Here is an 18,793-nt window from a genome sequence, read left to right as displayed (position 1 = left end):
AATCGGGTTTCAGGCCCGGGTACAGCACAGAGACGGCATTGGTCGCGCTGGCGAATGATCTCTGGCGGGCTCGGGACAGAGGTTGCTCCTCTGTCCTAGTCCTTTTAGACCTCTCAGCGGCTTTTGATACCATCGACCATGGTATCTTGCTGCGGCGTCTCAGAGGGTTAGGAGTGGGAGGCACAGTTCTCCAGTGGTTCTCCTCTTACCTTCTGGGACGTTCGCAGTCGGTGTTGGCAGGGGGGCAGAGATCGACCTTGAGACCTCTCATTTGTGGAGTTCCTCAGGGATCGGTTCTCTCGCCTCTCCTGTTCAACATCTATATGAAGCCGCTGGGTGAGATCATTCGTGGTTTTGGAGTTGGGTATCACCAATATGCTGATGATACCCAACTTTTTATTTCTACCCCAAACCACCCCAGCGATGCCCTCGACGTGATGTCCCGTTGCCTGGAGGCGGTCCGGGTCTGGATGGGGAGGAACAGGCTTCGACTCAACCCTGACAAGACTGAGTGGCTGTTCGTGCCGGCATCCCGGGAAATTCCGATTATCCCATCATTGGCCATGGGGGGTGAGATATTACCCCCCGTAGATAGGGCCCGCAACTTGGGGGTCCTTCTAGATTCACAGCTCTCTTTGGAAGAGCATATTGGAGCTGTGACTAGGGGGGCCTTTGCCCAGGTTCGCCTGGTGCGCCAGTTGCGGCCCTATCTAGACCGGGATGCCTTGCGCACAGTCACTCATGCGCTCGTGACCTCTGCTCTCTACATGGGGCTGCCCTTGAGGTCCACCCGGAGACTCCAGCTGGTGCAGAATGCAGCCGCGCGAGTTGTCTTGGGAGTTTCCCGATACTCCCATGTTACACCTTTGCTCCGCGAGCTGCATTGGCTACCGGTTGCTCTCCGGGTGAGGTTCAAGGTGTTAGTGATGACTTACAAAGCCCTTCATGGCATGGGTCCGGATTACCTACGGCAACACCTGCGGCCGGCGTCAACTTCCCTCCGTCCAGTGCGCTCCCACAGAGAGGGCCTCCTCAGGGTACCGCCGATCAAAGAATGCCGATTGGTGACCCCCAGGGGGAGAGCGTTCTCTGTGGACGTGCCAGACCTTTGGAACAGCTTACCGGTTGAGCTCCGGACGGCCCCCGACCTTCGCTCCTTCCGGCGCGATCTCAAAACTTTCTTTTTCGAACAAGCTGGCCTGGTCTGACGGGATGGGGTTGGGTTTTTATAAATAGTTTTAATTGTAATATGTATTAATTTTAAGGGCATAATGTTTAATGGCTTTTTAATTTTTGTATAATATTTTTATTGTGTATTGCCCTGTTCACCGCCCTGAGTCCTTCGGGAGAAGGGCGGTATAGAAATCAAATTATTAAATTAAAATATTAAATTATTAAATTTATATTCCTTGTAGACAGCCGGTCATTTGCATTCTTTTAGAGAGTCGCTGAGGCCACTTGGAAGTTTATCTGTGTTGTAGACTGGAGATAGATAACGTCATATCCCTCCCCTCTATTGAGAGAGGGCTGTTCAATTTTGACATAGATGGGGAGGGAAAGGGATATGACATCATCTATCTCCAGTCTACAACACAGTCCTTTGAGCAACTGCAAGAAGGCCCCACACCCATTTACACCACTCAGGTGACCCTGAGGACACCGATAAGCCTCCAAGTGGCCTCAATGACTCTCTAAAAGGATGCAAATGACCAGCTGTCTGCAAGAAGTATAAATCCTTCCACTCCCTACCATCCAATCAGAGCTGAAGAAGCTTCTGGGATGAGAAGAGAAACGTCTTAAAAAAAAACAAGAAAGTCCAGTTGCCCCCTAAAAGAAGCACCTTTGGGGCCATATACAGGCAGTCCTTGACTTACAACCATTTGTTTAGTGACAGTTCAAAGTTACAACGGCACTGAAAAAAGTGACTTATGACCGTTTTTCACACTTAAAACCCCCTGATCATGTGATCAACATTCAGATGCTTGGCAATGTGCCTGTATTTATGACAGTTACATTACCTCAGAGTCACGTGATTCACTAACTGCCTTGCTTAGCAAGAGAAATTTTGTGCTCAGTTGTGGTCATAAGTAGATGCAACTTCATTGTATCAGCCTCATACCACAGATAGTCCTCAAATTGCAATCGCTCACTTAGTGAATCGGTAGCAGTGTTTCAGGAAGCAACGGATGGAAACTCATCAAGGAGAGAACCAGCCTAGAACTGAGAAGAAATTTCCTCACAGTGAGAACAATTAATCAGTGGAAAGATTAGTAGTTGTGGATGCTTCAAACACTGGAAGTTTTTAAAAAGAGATTGGACAGCCATTTGTCTGAAATGGTATAGGATTTCCTGCTTGATCAGAAGATTGTTCGAGAATAGGGGTAGGCGGCTTTGGCTCTTTTATGACTCGTGGACTTCAACTCCCAGAATTCCTCAGCCCCAAATGGATGACCCCCCGAGCTACAAAATAAGCCTTTTGTGTCACTTCACAAAAGCACAATTGGATTGCTATGGCCTGCCAACAGCCTTCTGTTGACTCTCAGTACCCATGTGGCCTCTTAAATGCAATGTTCTCCATTATTCTAGTTTCCCTTTTTTTCCTGCTGTAAGCCAACATGCACTGTTCAGAATATCTAAAGGTAAAGGTAAAGGTTCCCCCGCACATGTGTGCTTGTCGTTTACAACTCTAGGGGCCGGTGCTCATCTCCGTTTCATAGCTGAAGAGCCAGCGCTTGTCCGAGGACGTCTCTGTGGTCATATGGCCGGCATGACTAGACGCCAAAGGCGCACAGAACGCTGTTACCTTCCCACCGTGGTGGTCCCTATTTTTCTACTTGCATTTTTACGTGCTTTCGAGCTGCTAGGTTGGCAGAAGCTGGGATGAGTAACAGGTGCTCACTCTGTTACGCAGTACTCGGGATTCGACCCGCCAAACGGCCGACCTTCTGATCGACAAGCTCAGCGTCCTAACCCACTGAGCCACCGCGTCCCTTCAGAATATCTGCTCACCTCCATTTCTATCAAGAAAAGCCACCTGTCTAGATATGCTGGAAGGAACAGAATTAAAGCTCTTCTCCTAGAACAGGGGTCAGCAACCTGAAACAGTGAAAGAGCCACTCGGAACCGGTTCCCTCACAAAAGGAAAAACTGGAAGCCGCAAAAAATGTGTGCACATGCGCGTACATGCTCACATGCACAGAACAGGGTTTGACTGAAGAGTGGAACCAAGGCGAGATATGCACTTACCCTGCATATTTGAATTGATTGGTTGAACTTTTTTAGTCCCACTTTTTTTTTTTGAACTGCACATGGCAGAGGACTGGGAGCCGCAGGAGACGGCTGAAAGAGCCGCATGCAGCTCCGGAGCCGCTGGTTGCAGACCTGTGTCCTAGAAATACATTGTGAGCTTATGACTGTAGAAGACACTCGGCTTTTAAAAGCAATGTAAATTATGAAAGCTCTGTGTGCAGTTTTTAAAATCACGGTAATTCCCAAGGAATAGAAGTTAAGGAAACTGTCAGATTGCTGTTCAACTGTTCTTATCTTTAGATATATGGAATCATGCACAAACCACTTGATCCAGCCCTGAGCCATTGGTGCTCTTCACAAATGGTGGTGATGTGATAGGCTTGGTTGTACCAGCAGTCCTTGACTTATGACTACAATTGAGTCAGATATTTATTTGGCTAGGTTTTGCCTCATTTTATGACCTTTCTTGTCACTGTTGTTAAGTGTTAAGCGGTCACAAAGAAGAGGGTGTGTGTGTCAACCTGTTCTCCAAAGGTTCAGAAGGCAGGAGAAGAAGCAACGGATGGAAACTGATCAAGGAGAGAAGCAACCTAGAACTAAGGAGAAACTTCCTAACAGTGAGAACAATTAACAATTAATCAGTGGGATGGAAGTTGTGGGTGCTCCATCACTGGAGATTTTTAAGAAAAGATTAGACAATCAGCTGTCCGAGATGGTATTGGTTCTCCTGCTTGAGCAGGGGGCTGGACTAGAGGATCTCCAAGGTCCTATTCTATTCTATTCTATTCTATTCTATTCTATTCTATTCTATTCTATTCTATTCTATTCTATTCTATTCTATTCTATTCTATTCTATTCTATTCTATTCTATTCTATTCTATGCCATTCCATTCCATTCCATTCCATTCCATTCCATTCCATTCCATTCCATTCCATTCCATTCCATTCCATTCCATTCTATTCTATTCTATTCTATTCTATTCTATTCTATTCTATTTTATATTCTTCTTATTTCTATTCTATTCTGTTCTGTTCTGTTCCTGATAGGACATCCCCCTGTACGTAAACAGAGAGCGAACCCCACTCCTTCCCAGCACTGATGGTGTTACTAACTTGGATAATGTAACATCTGCAAGAAAACAACCAAGCTCAGAGACCACCAAGGACCTCTGAAAACCTTTAACAATTTCTCTTTTCTTTTTCATTAGCGGTCACCCTAGAACTAAGAAGCACCCCTGTACTGACGTCTTGGATATTATGATCCTATCACTAGAAGAGTGATACAATTTCTTTGGGGATCTTCTATGGGATAACCAGAAAACACTGCCAGGTGTTGGAGAATAAAACAACCTGGAGTTTGTTGACCTCAGTGATAACGGTAGACACCAGAGATATCCATCAAGAAAGGTAAGATGTTAATTGTGACCCGGTGTAAAGGAACAGAGGCTTTAGAGAAGATATGCAAAGACTGTTATTGTCAGGTGAGAAAGATCAGGTCCACATGTAACTGTCCAATTAAGCTGATTTTTTTTTATTGGACTAAAAGGCATCCAAGGTCCCTTCCAACTCTATTATTCTATGTTCTGTGACTATGTAGAAGAATTTTCTCAACTAATGCTTAGCACTTTCTTGGAATTAGATAGGATTCAGCAGAATTCAGGGGGAGGTTAGACTTAATTCGCTTGTGATTACGTAGGGATTCGAGGCTGATCCCTCTTTTAACTCTGCCCCCAGGTTCTGCCATTCCTTCAGTTAGCAAGCATGAACTCTATCCAGGAAAACAAGGTTTAAGAAAGGAAGATTTTTTTTTTCTTGGAGATATAAAAATGTCAAGGCTCCTTGACTTTTATGATATGATTCAGTGGTCATCTGTCATTTTTGGGTATGCATATTTTAATGCTTATGAGTTGTTGTTGTTGTTAGCTGTGAAGTCATGTCCGACCCATCGCGACCCTATGGACAACATTCCTCTAGGCCTTCCTGTCCTCTACCATCTTCTGGAGTCCATTTAAGCTCTCGCCTACTGCTTCAGTGACTCCATCCAGCCACCTCATTCTCTGTCGTCCCCTTCTTCTCTTGCCCTCAATCTTTCCCAGCATTAGGCTCTTCTCCAGTGAGTCCTTCCTTCTCATTAGGTGGCCAAAGTATTTGAGTTTTAGCTTCAGGATCTGGCCTTCTAAAGAGCAGTCAGGGTTGATCTCCTCTAGGACTGACCGGTTTGATCGCCTTGCAGTCCAAGGGGCTCGCAGGAGTCTTCTCCAGCACCAGAGTTCAAAGGCCTCAATGCTTTGGTGCTCAGCCTTTCTTATGGTCCAACTTTCACTGCCATACATTGCAACTGGGAAGACCATAGCCTTGACTATACACACTTTTGTTGGCAGGGTGATGTCTCTGCTTTTTAGTGTGCTGTCTAGATTTGCCATGGCTTTCCTCCCGAGGAGCAAGCGTCTTTTAATTTCTTGGCTACAGTCCCCATCTGCAGTGATCTTGGAGCCCAGGAATATAAAATCTGTCACTACCTCCATTTCTTCCCCATCTATTTGCCAGGAATTGAGAGGGCCGGATGCCATGATCTTGGTTTTCTTAATGTTAAGTTTTGCATATGAGTAGGTTTTAGGAAAAACCTTTAAATGTTAAAGATACTAATGTCATATTGAATTATACACCACTGCTTCGGAATTTGACAGTCACCCAGGAATATGTTTATATCATGCTTGAGAGGTAGTTAAAAGAATTGAGAAAAAGAAAAGAGATTGAGAAACTGGATAAGTGATATTATTCGAGATATTTAAGGAACAGCTTTAGAAAAATGTGCAATTTATCCATCCAGGAAAAGATCATCTTATCCACTAATGAAAAATAAAGTAACACGTTCTTTGTCACAGATTGTAATTTATTATTTTGCAACAATACTTTGTATCTGACTATACTACAGTGCTATATTATACTTATTAGTAACCAGTGACCATTGATAGGTTTAATATATATGATACATTTTTATTTTTTTTTCCTTTTTGGATTTTTTCTATCATTTTTATTCATATTTAAGAATTCTTCCATTTAAGGAGATGAATTAAATAATGCACATAATCAAAGTTTTAACAGCCACTGCAAAAAAACGTCGTAAAATCTGGTGGGTCATGTGACCGACCCATCTTATAACTGTTATAACATACAACCATTATTGGCAGGCTCTTATAGTTATATTAAGGACTACCTGTACTGCAGAACAATTACTGAGAAAAACAAATTGGAGGAACAGCCTGTTCTCCTACAATGCAAAAAACAAAAACAAACCCTCTAACCAAGGTTAATTGTCCAGCTGAGCATAGCTGGTTGTATAAATGTATTTGGTGTGTCAAATGCCTCATGTAAGTGTAAATTGCATAGAAGGCTGTTAAATAGCGGGTTCTTTGGCGCAGGAATGAAGACGCGAAGCTGAGTACAAGGTAACTCATAGTTTATTTCATGCAGAAACCGTACTGGGGAAAAGGCTGCAACTAGCCGCAGTATATAGTCTAGCCCCTAGGCGGCAGCCAATAGGTTTGAATCAACCATTGCCACCTGGAGATAGCAAATTGCAGCATAGGAGACTTGTAGTCTGGGTTGCTGGAGAGCCGTTAGCTGCTCCAGCAACCCACGTGGTATTCTTTAAGAGCCCAGTATTTACACAGGCCATAGAAAACAATTTAATTTAAATTGCTTTTAAAATGTTGTTTGTTTGTTTTTCTGTCTCTCTCTCCTTCTGGAGAAGCAGGAAATGACACCTCGGTTTCCGATCGAAATCGCAAAAGAACGAACAAAGCCACAAGTGGAAAACAAGAAATTTGGAGCCACAGTGCGCTGCAAATTGCTTAGCTCTCGTAGAAAGGAACTTGCATGTTTAGATGACAATCTGACCAGTAATGTTTTACAACAAACCAGGAACAAAGAATTCAATTCTCCAGCCAGCGTGAGATAATTCTGCGTACCCCCACTCCTTTCTAATTTTTTTATTTTGTTCAGAGCATCCCCTGCATGGCTCTTTTTATTATTATTATTATTATTTTGAAACGTTGCCACCAGTCAATTTAATCCATCAGGGCCAAACTGTGCAGTGACTGAAACAGCCTCAAAAATTAAACCCCAAACTCAATAATATCCCCAGGACTGAAATTCCAATGACACCAATTCAGTTCAATTCAAGGCAGTCTAAGTTGTTTACTTTTTAATTATTATTTTAATTGCAGGTCGTATCCACTAATGCCAAAGTTAAGTACAGTATAATGATGACCAGCCATTAAAGGATTTCAGAACACAGCAAGTCCTCAACTTACGGTCACAATTGAGCCCACAATTTCCATTCCTAACAAGGCAGTTATTATTGACTTTTGCCCCGTTTTATGACCTTTTTTGTCCCAGTTTTTAAGTGAATCACTGCAGTTGTTAAGTTAGTAACATGATTGTTAAGTGACTCTGATGACCCCCCTTTGACTTTGCTTGTCAGAAAGTCACAAAAAGGGATCACGTGACCCCAGGACTCGGCAACCGTCATATATATGAGTCAGTTGCAAGTGTCTGAATTTTGATCACGTGACCACGGGGACGCCGTAACGGTCGTAAGAGTGAAAAACGGTCATAAGTGACTATTTACAGTGCTGTTGAAACTTTAAATGGTCGCTAAGTGAGTGGTTAAATTTAAAGATTTTAATTTTTTTTTCCCAATGCCGTTGTAACTTTGAACGGTCAGTCTTCGGAGAAGGGCGGGATAGAAATGGAATTAAAATAAAAATAAATAAAATAAAAATAAATGGACTGTTGTAAGTCCAGGACTACCTATACTTTTTTAAAAATAAAAATAAAAATCAAAAACTATACGGACAGTCCTCAACGTAAGACCAAATTAGGACCAAAATTTCTTCACGAAGCAAGGCACTTATTTTTATTATTTATTTTATTTTTTTAAATCCCATTTATATCCCGCCCTTCTCCCAAGACTCAGGGCGGCTTACAATTTTAAGCACAAACCAATGTGCTTAGCAATAGCCTTCATTCTATGTATATGCCTGCTTATTAGGGCTTTCACACACACCCCAAGCGGCATTATTACAAAGTCAGCTTAATTGCCCCCAACAATCTGGGTCCTCATTTTACCTACCTCGGAAGGATGGAAGGCTGAGTCAACCTTGAAGTTGAAGTAAGTTCTGCAACTGTTTTGCCATGGTTGTTAAGAGAATCGCTGCAGTTTTTAAGTGCATCGTGAAGCGGTTAAATGAATCCAGCTGGGGAGATTGCAGATGGTGATCCCACGAACCCAGCACATTGCAGATCCTGAAATCAACATGTCATTTCTTTCAATTTCTCAAAAATAAAATAAAATAAAATAAATAAATCCAAAAGTAGTAATAAAAAAAAACACAAACCCTTAATGTCAGGCAACTACCTCTTTGGTTCTTGCATTCCAGCTCAGAACTTGGCGAGGAATAAAATTCCTACTAATCAGTTCCTGCTTCTACAGGATAAGGCCTTGGAGCATGATTAAGTAAATACAGTCTGTGTTGGCTTTGTCGAGCACCTGCAAGAAGGGGTTATATTCTGTGGAATTTTAAAAAAGGGCTCTTTTAATTGGAAGCATCCAAGGATCTCTTTTGAAACAGCTGTTTATCCTTTGTATTGCCTGAATTCAGGAAGCATTCCTGGTGGAAAGTCAAATGAATGGATACCAAAGTTAAAAATAGGAAGCAACAAGTACAAGATGAACTGGTATATTTTATTTGCTCCAGAAGAAAAATCATCATAAATCTGGAATCAGATTATGAAAACTATATAGTGTGTTGCATTTATGAAATCAATGAACTGCTACAAAGAAAACATTTTTTTTTATTTCTGCATGCAACAAAAACATTTTGAACTCCAAAAATAAAAAGATGCTGGGTTGAAGTTTACTCTCAGATAAAATACTCAATGTCTATTTGAGTCCTCCTCATATTTATTAAATAAAAAGCCAAACTTAACTTATCTGCCTGCAGCAAACCCCAAATGCTGTCTAGCCGCTAGGCCACGGGTCGGCTACCCGCGGCTCCGGAGCCGCCTGCGGCTCTTTGAACCGTCTCCTGTGGCTCCCAGTCGCCTGGTGCGCGCACATCTCTCCGAATGGGCGGAGGTGCGCGCGCACCACTCCAAACGGGAGGAGGTGCGCGCGCAGCTCTCCAAACCTTTGGAGAGGTGCGCGCGCACCTCCGCCTGAACACCCGTTTGGAGACCTGCTGTTGTTCGGGCGGAGGTGCGGTTTGGAGACCTGCTGGTGCCGGTTTAGAAAGCTGCCGTGGCCCGCAGCAGCTTTCTAAACCGGCACCAGCAGGTCTCCAAACCGCTGTTCGAGCGGAGGTGCGCGCGCACCTCTCCAAAGGTTTGGAGAGCTGCGCACGCAGTAGAGCTGCGCACGCACCTCCGCCCGAACGGACAATGGCGCCGCGTTTGGAAAGCTGCCAGATCCCCCGCAACCTCCAGGTGAAAATCCTCCATTTTCCCTCTCACAGCCCTCCCTTAAAAATTCCGTTCCCGGCAAGGCCCCGGGTTTTTAAAAGCCACCGGGGCCCGGCCGCTGTAGGCGAGGACCAGCTTCCTGGCTCGCTCCCTCTCTTTTCTGCAGGCATTATTTGCTCAAAAGTGTTTAAGTTTGTTGCTCAAATGATGTTTCTAATTAGCACTTTGGACTGGGTCCCTCTATTTTTGAGGGAGGGGAGAGGGAGGAGGAACTTATTGTAAAAAAAAACTAGAGGGAAAAGACTCCGCTGGAAGCAATTCCTGCTTTACAAAAGCCACTAGTGCCGAGAACTCCGTTCGGGCAGAGGTGCGCGCACACCTCTCCAAAGGGGAGACTCGTCGCTGCTCAGGTGCCTCCCATGTTTTTTGCGCATGCGCAAAATGTTTTTTGCACATGCGCATGTGTGGATGCACGTGCGCGCACTTTTTGCGGCTCCCACTTTTTTGTTTGTGTGATGGAACCGGTTCTGAGTGGCTCTTTTCCTTTTTCTGGTTGCCGACCCCTGCGCTAGGCAATCACTTGTCTGAGATAGTATAGGTTGTTCTGTTTGAGTGGGGGGCTGGACTAGAAGACCTCCAAGGTCCCTTCCAGCTGTATTCTATTCTAATCCTGTCAAACAAATGTAATTAATTTTACCCCCTTACCTTTAGTCTGTCTATTGCCTCCATTGAGCTCTCTTTGTGAATCAACAGGCCCGATTCAGCATTTCTGCTTTTCGTAATAGCCAAGGGCTTCATGGATGAAATATTGCTTCTGTACTTCTTTTCCTGAGTTTTATTCTTGTGATTTGGGGGGGGGGGTGGCATAGTAGAAAGGATGTGGTGTGTGGGGGAGTTGCGTACTTACCACACTGCTTAGTGCAAAGTAGTACGTTCCCCCTTTTTCTGCTGCTTCATACCGCACTGTTAATGAGTTGATAGGCATTTGCTACAAAATGCACTCCAAATTAAGATGCAATTTTGATGTGTGAAGTTGGAAGCTGTAGGAAACAAGTAGTATCCCAATGTAAAAAAAAAATTGAGGCTGCTTAGGCAGAGAGTAATTATGATTGAATTCAAACCCTTTCTGAGCACATCCACAGCCAGAGCTGTATCATAAATCATTATACAAATCCATTTCATTCATACACATCACAAGGAATTCAAGCTGGAAAAAATCAACAGAACTTCAAATCAATTTCCTTCCTATCCAAAAAAAAAAAACCCACGAAAAAACAAAAAAACTTGTTTAAAACCAGCTTGCCTCCAACTGCGACCCAGACTTCAGTTGTTATTGATTTTCTTTGGTTGCCTCGCCTAAAGTTTTTTTAAAATTACTCTTTTGAGGTTTAAACAATCCATAAATAAAACAGAAGCTATACGGTTAGGAAAAACAAAACGTGGTATTGTTTATCAAGCCGTCGTATCATGGTGCCGAGGCATTTGTGCCTGTAAATTTGTTTTAATGAGATATTAGAATGACACAGAACAATAAAATGAAACATGTAAAATAGGAAGGGAACAGAACGTGTCTTTAATTGTCTTAGCTTCCTATTCCCTTCTGGAGGAGGTTTTGGGAGAAAGCACTGCGAAATAATTCAGAAGAGAACAATGGCTACAGTAAACACACAAATTTCGTCCTGCTTTGCAGATAGATGGAGGGGAGGAGGGGGGAAATAAACATTGGCTGAGATATTGCGTATGAGTGTGTTTTTGTATGTGGGTATACATAGTGAGGCTAGGAAGATTTTTGGAGCCTTTGTCAGCCTGTTGTTTCTCACCCAAAGTCTACATTTTCAGGTAATTCATGCATTCCCCCCCCCCTCTGCTCTTAAACTAATTCTTTTTAAAATTCTGGTACGTTGCAGAGTGATTGAGAGTGAATCCACAGTGAAGCTGTGAAGGTACGAAGGATTGCAGTGGAATAGAGCTAGTCCTTGACTTATGACCACAACAAAATATCTGTTGTTAAGCATGTTTATGTTTATGTTTATTGGACTTATATACCGCCCTTCTCCCGTAGGACTCAGGGTGGTTCACAAGGAATTTAAAATAACAATACACATTACAAAAGTTAAGAACAATTAAAATAATTAAATTTAGTCCTTGAATAAAATAAAACCCCTATTAAACTCCAATTAAAACCCAATTAAAATAAAATTAAAATTAAAATTCTCAGTCCTGGCCGGAAAGCTCAAAGAGCCAGGTCTTCAGGTCCCGGCGGAATGAACAAAGGTCAGGGGCAGTCCTGAGCTCTACGGGCAGCTGGTTCCAAAGGGCAGGCGCACCCACAGAGAATGCTCTCCCCCTGGGTGTTACCCGCCGGCAATCTTTTGCCGGCGGTACCCTGAGAAGACCCTCCCTGTGGGAGCGCACAGGACGAAGGGAGCTTGATGCCGGCAGCAGGTGTTCCCTCAAATATCCTGGACCCAAGCCATTTAGGGCTTTATAGGTCATCACCAGCACCTTGAATCTCACCCAGAGGGCAACCGGAAGCCAATGCAGCTCACAGAGAAGAGGTGTTACATGGGAGTATCGGGAAACCCCCATCACAACTCGTGCAGCTGCATTCTGCACCAGCTGGAGCCTCCGGGTGGTCTTCAAGGGCAGCCCCATGTAGAGAGCATTGCAGTAATCTATCCGAGAGGTAACGAGTGCATGAGTGACCGTACGTAGGGCATCTCGGTCCAGATAGGGGCACAACTGGCGCACCAGGCGAACCTGGGCAAATGCCCCCCTGGCCACGACTCCAAATCCCAGAATTCCCCAGCAATTACGGCAATTATGAGGCTGCAAAGCTTTGGCTTTTCAGTCTGAAAGGGACTCAACTGCATCTTCAAAATAAAACGGATCTGTCCAAACTGAACCAGCGGAACAATTCGACTTCTTTTTGCAATCCTGCCATTTCCAAATCAAATTGATTTCCACTAATCCAACGAAGCCGTTAATTCAGTCTGCGGATCCTTTACGTTGACATTTCAAATTAAAAGGATTTGACATTTCAAAAGGAACTTTTCACCGTGTGTGTGTTTGTCTTTACACACACACACACACACAGTTGTTTATTATAAAAAGTCTGAACTTCCTTTGATTATTTGCTTCCCCTCATCTTTCTGTCTTCAGCGTTTTCCCATTACAGCCCCATGTAGAGAGCGTTGCAGTAGTCCAACCGGGAGGTCACGAGCGCATGAGTGACTGTGCATAGGGCATCTCGGTCCAGATAGGGCCGCAACTGGCGCACCAGGCGAACCTGGGCAAAAGCCCCCCTGGTCACGGCTCCTATATGATCTTCAAAACTGAGCCGCGAATCCAGGAGGACGCCCAAGTTGCGAGCCCTATCAACGGGGGGTAACACCTCACCCCCCATCATTAAAGGTGGAATAGACTGGTTAACCCGAGATGCCGGTACGCACAGCCACTCAGTCTTGGCAGGATTGAAACGAAGCCTGTTTCTCCCCATCCAGACCCGGACCGCATCCAGGCATACCAGCATGACAGTTGTTAAGTGAACTTTGCCCCCATTTTATTACCTTTTTTGCAACAGGGGCAAGAAGGGAATCACTGCAGTTGTTAAGTTCATAACACGGTTGTTAACTGAATCTGGCTTGCCAGAAGGTCGCAGAAGGGGATCGGCTGACCCCGGGACAACCGTCATAAATACAAGCCAGTTGGTAAGCATCTGAGTTTTGGATCACGTGACCATGGGGATGCTGCAATGGTCGTAAACGTGAAAAACAGTCCTAGGTCACTTTTTTGTCAGCGCCTTGCAACATGAAATGGTCACTACGTGAACTGTTGTCAGTTGAGGATTACCTGTTTAAGCCTCACTCAAGGTGAGCAGCAAATCCATTATGCTACTCTGGATTTTTTTTTAGTTTCCCTTCCTAATTGTTCTGTTCCACCACCCTCAAGGTACAAACAAACAGACAAGCAGGTACTAAGCAAAAGGGTTAAGTCTTTATACCACAATATAATTGCTGTCCTATAAAGTCTTGGCAGCGAGCTACCCACAGTCAGCCAAAAATAAGCTAGTTATCTCAAACATTCGCTGACATGAGATAACTGCCAACAAGTAAGTCCCAGCAAACAAACCAAAATCAGAGATGAAGAAGCGTAGTCACAAAATCCAGACCAGGGTTCACACAGGTAAAGAAATCCGACAGACGTGACCAGAAGCAGTGTTGAATTAAATTGTTTGTCACAAAGTTCTGAGAGCAGCCACACCCCCTTTTGTACCTTATGGGGTGTGGCTCAATGACTCAGCTACTCCCTGGCCCTCCTACTCATCCTACGTTGCTGCAAACGCTTGGCCCTGCGTCTTTCTCGAGGGTCTAGCCATGAGTCATCTTCACTAGACTGTATTTGCTGCAGCTGCTCGAGCTCCATCCCAGCCTGGCCCCCAGCCTGGCTACTCCCAGGCTGCTCCTGTCGGCCTTCAGATGGAGACGGAGGCCTTGCCAGAGAGGAGGGCCCCGGAGAGGGAGGCCTTGCCAGAGGGGAGGTTCCCAGAGAAGGAGGCCTTGCCAGTTCCTCCCCATCATCCTCAGTGTCCTCTTCCTCGGTTAGGACAGGCGCGGGGGGTCAGGGCCACAACACTAATTATCCAAGAGGAGAACCATGATTTATGTTAAGTCGTGGTGAGCAGGAATGATGACACGAGGCTGAGTACAGGAAAACTCATTCTTTTATTCTTGCTGGAACTGTACTGAAGCTTGGGCCACAACCAGTCACAATATATAGCCTAGCCCCTAGGTGGCAGCCAATAGGTTTGAACCCACGCTTGCCGCCTAGGCTGACCAATTGAAGCACTGGAGACGGCCTGTCTGGGTTGCTGGAGAGCCGTTAGCTCCTCCAGTGATGCATGTGGTGTAACACCACAAGCCCAATACATAACAGTTTAACTGTACTGAATGAAATTTTGTTCCTTTGGGCTGTGAAATGCTGCTGGCTTTCTCTTGTTTTTCTCTTTCTCGTTCCCTTACCATCAAGACGCAATGCTTTTTCTTCCAGTCATCTTTCTTTTTCACCCTTGCTCTCGTTCACTCTTTCTCTCCCCCTTGCTTTTTCTTCTACTCTAACTAGGTTTTCAGGTTCCTTGCTCATACATCTGTGAATAAAGCTTCAGCTTCAAGTGCTTTCTGGCTTCTGAGTACATGAAGCACCCAAGGCAAAATCTGCCACTGTGGTAAGGATGTGAATAAATTGGAAGATATCTCTCTCCCTCTCCCCCTCCCTCCCTCCCTCCCTCCCTCCCTCTCTCTCTCTCTCTCTCTCTCTCTCTCTCTCTCTCTCTCTCTCTCTCTCTCCCAAAGTTGAGAAATCTACCTCTTTCTGGTTAAAGAAAACTTTGGAACTATTGAGAATTGATTCATTGAACCACCAATCCTTAAAAGCAGTTAAGAGGCTGGACTTGGATTGGGGACCTAAACCAGAGTATAAAATCAACTCCATAGAACAACTAAAAATAATTTCCTTGAGATTGGCTGTAACGGCTGGATCTTACCCTTGTGAGTATGCAGTGCTGCCTTCCGCTCAACTGATTTCTCTGCTTCAGTGTGAGGAACTGCCCATCTCATGTAAGCGACTCTTACGGAGCTTCTGTTGAATATTATTTATTGCGGGCTTATTTACCTCTTGTTTTTTATTCTACCTTTATTGTTTTTAGAAACAACTCAAGGAGGCAAAGATATCCAAAGATACGCCTTCCTCCTATTTTCTCCAGGACAACAACAACCCTGTGAGCTGAGAGACAGGGACTGGCCCAAAGTCATCCAGCCGGCTTTCATGCCTAAAGTGAGACTAGAACTCACTGTCTCCTGGTGATTGGCTCAAAGTCACCCAGCTAGCTTTCATGTTTAGGCGGGACTAGAACTCATCATCTCCTGGTGATTGGCCCAAAATTGCGCAGCCAGTCTTCATGGCTAAGGCGGGACTAGAACTCACCGTCTCCTGGTTTCCAGCCTGATGTCTTAACCACTAGATCAAATTGGCTCTCTTAAGATCTGTTCAATCCCCCTTGTCGCTAGGATAACAAAGCTTGTATACCTCCATCTAGGTCAGCTTCCTTACTCTGTACTTTGAGGTGACTTGAAGTCAATTGTTCACTCTCTGTGTTTATTTATTTATTTAGTTTTCTATACCGCCCTATTCCCGAAGGACTCAGGGCGGTTTACAGGGCAATATTTAAAAGACAATATAAATTAAGATAAAAATAGAATTAAAAAGAATTAAATTAATAATAGCCCAACAATAAAACAATGTTAAAACTTAAAACTAAAAACCCCCTCAGTCCAGATAGATCGAAAAGCCAGGTTTTCAGGTCCCGGCGAAACGAGCGCAGGTCGGGGGAAGTCCGGAGTTCCACAGGTAAATCATTCCAAAGGGCAGGCGCGCCCACAGAGAATGCCCTCCCTCTGGGGATCACCCGCCGGCATTCCCTGACCGGCGGCACCCTAAGGAGGCCCTCCCTATGGGAGCGCACAATGTTGTCCATTCTAACAACACTGTGGCTACAGACTTACAGCTGTGAAGGTGGTCCCACCCTCTATGCAAGCTTGACCTCCCATAGAACAGGTGGGATTTTTATTTTTTTTTAATTTTATTTTAATCCCATTTATATCCCGCCCTTCTCCGAAGACTCATGGCGGCTTACAATCTAAGCACAAATCAAATGTGCTTAGCAATAGCCTTCATTCTATGTATATGCCTGCTTATTAGGGCTTTCACACACACACACACCCCAAGCGGCATTATTACAAAGTCAGCTTAATTGCCCCCAACAATCTGGGTCCTCATTTTACCTACCTCGGAAGGATGGAAGGCTGAGTCAACCTTGAGCCTGGTGGGACTCGAACCTGCACTAATTGCAGGCAGCTGGTGTCACTTAAGGAGGCATTAGCCCACTGCTCCACCAAGGCTCTGGAATGTCAGAACCGAATTAAGCGATAAGTGGGCTGCTGTTCAAAAGCACATCAATCCTACGGTCGAAAACCGCAAGGCAAAAGTTGTGCTGTCAGCTCCTTTCTAATTTGGTCCTTGCGACACAGCAGTGCACGTACGGTACAAAAGGGCTGGGGTTAGCAGAGAGACAACACAATGCTCAGTTTACATTCGGCACTGCCGCCCACGAGCGCATTCATCCATTTTCATTTTAAGGATAATTCCAGGTTGATGGTCTGTAAATCAGTATTCAAGCCTAGCGTTGTGATGGGATCAAGCGGGCTTGAAAGTTGCTCTAATATAGGGTGTGTGCAAACCTTGTGAAGACTTGCAGAAAACGTTTGACCTCTGTCATTGCCAACAAAGGGTATATAACAAAGTATTGAGATGAACTTTTGTTATTGACCAAATATTTATTTTCCACCATAATTTGCAAATAAATTCGTTAGAAATCCTACAATGTGATTTCCTGGATTCTCTCCCCCCATTTTGTCTCTCATAGTTGAGGTATACCTAGGATGAAAATTACAGGCCTCTCTCATCTTTTTAAGTGGGAGAACTTGCACAATTGGTGGCTGACTAAATACTTTTTTTTGTCCCACTGTAGTTAATTAGCAAACAGTGAGGTGGGCAGAGGAATGGAGCGATGGAATATCTTGAACCTATGGAGGTGAGGGTCCACAAGTCCCTATCCTGACTTTAAAATTAAGAATAGATAAATAAAATATGGATAGGAAGCAAGTGACTTATGTACTAGGTTCAGGCATCAGGCTAAACCAGGAGTAGGCAACCTCGGCTCTTTTATGACTCATGGACTTCAACTCCCAGAATTCCTGAGTCAGCTCTGCTGACTCAGGAATTCTGGGAGTTGACGTTCATGAGTCATAAAAGAGCCGAGGTTGCCTACCCCTGGGCTAAACCATGGTTTGTTTCAACGTAATACGATCCTGATGATGATGTTAATGATATCCATTCACTCATGTCCGACTCTTCCTGATTCTCTGGGGCAGGTGTCCCCACATCTTCCACTGCTTCTTTGAGATGTTCTGTGCTCTGCCTGGTGTCAACTTTGAGGGTGTCATCCAGCCACCTCGTTCTTTGATGGCCTGGTTTCCTTTTACAGCTGACTCTTCCAAATGTAATTGCTTCCTCCAGGGAATTCTTCTGCAGGACTTGGCCAAAGTAAGTGAATTTAGTGAATAAACCCCAACTGTCTAGGTTTGCAGAAGAAATAATCCCCAAACAAACAAACAACAAACAAACCAAATATTTATTTTGGACGTGAATTGATAGTAGCCCTGTATACTGTACTGGTGAGGTCACACTTGGAACACTGGATCCACTTCTGGTTCCCACGATACAAAACAAAGTTGTTGAGACCCTAGAAAGAATGCAGAGAAGAGCAACAATGATGATCAGAGGCTAAACCACCCGATGAATAATTGAGGGAACAAAAGGAAGAACTAGGGGTGATATGATAGCAGTCTTCCAGTACTTGAGGGGTTCTCACAGAGAAGAAGGGGTTCCCCTATTCTCCAAAGCACCTGAAGGCAGAACAAAAAGCAATGGATGGAAACTAATCAAGGAGAGGGCCAACCTAGAAATAAAGAGATATTTCCTGGCAGTTAGAACAATTAATCAGTGGAACGGCTGCCTCTGGAAATTGTGGGTCCTCCAACACTGGAGGTTTTTAAGAAGAGACTGGACAGCCATTGGTCTGAAATGGTATAGGGTCTCCTGCTTGAGCAGAGAGTTGGACCAGAAAACCTCCTTCCTTCTTTGTTGTATGTTTTTTAAAATTGGTTTTATTGCCTTTAAAATAATGTTATTGCTTTAATTGTTGTATACTTTCGGAATTGTAAGCTGCCTAGAGTCATGGATTGATAGATAGCTGTAGAAATTGAATGAAACAAACTTTTTTCTTTCTTTCTTTCTTTCTTTCTTTCTTTCTTTCTTTCTTTCTTTCTTTCTTTCTTTCTTTCTTTCTTTCTTTCTTTCTTTCTTCCTTCCTTCCTTCCTTCCTTCCTTCCTTCCTTCCTTCCTTTCTTTTTCTTTCTTTCTTTCTTTCTTTCTTTCTTTCTTTCTTTCTTTCTTTCTTTCT

The sequence above is a fragment of the Vipera berus genome, assembly GCF_964194415.1.
Source record: "Vipera berus genome assembly, chromosome: 7".
NCBI lineage: Eukaryota > Metazoa > Chordata > Lepidosauria > Squamata > Viperidae > Vipera > Vipera berus.
This window is presented reverse-complemented; position numbering follows the sequence as displayed.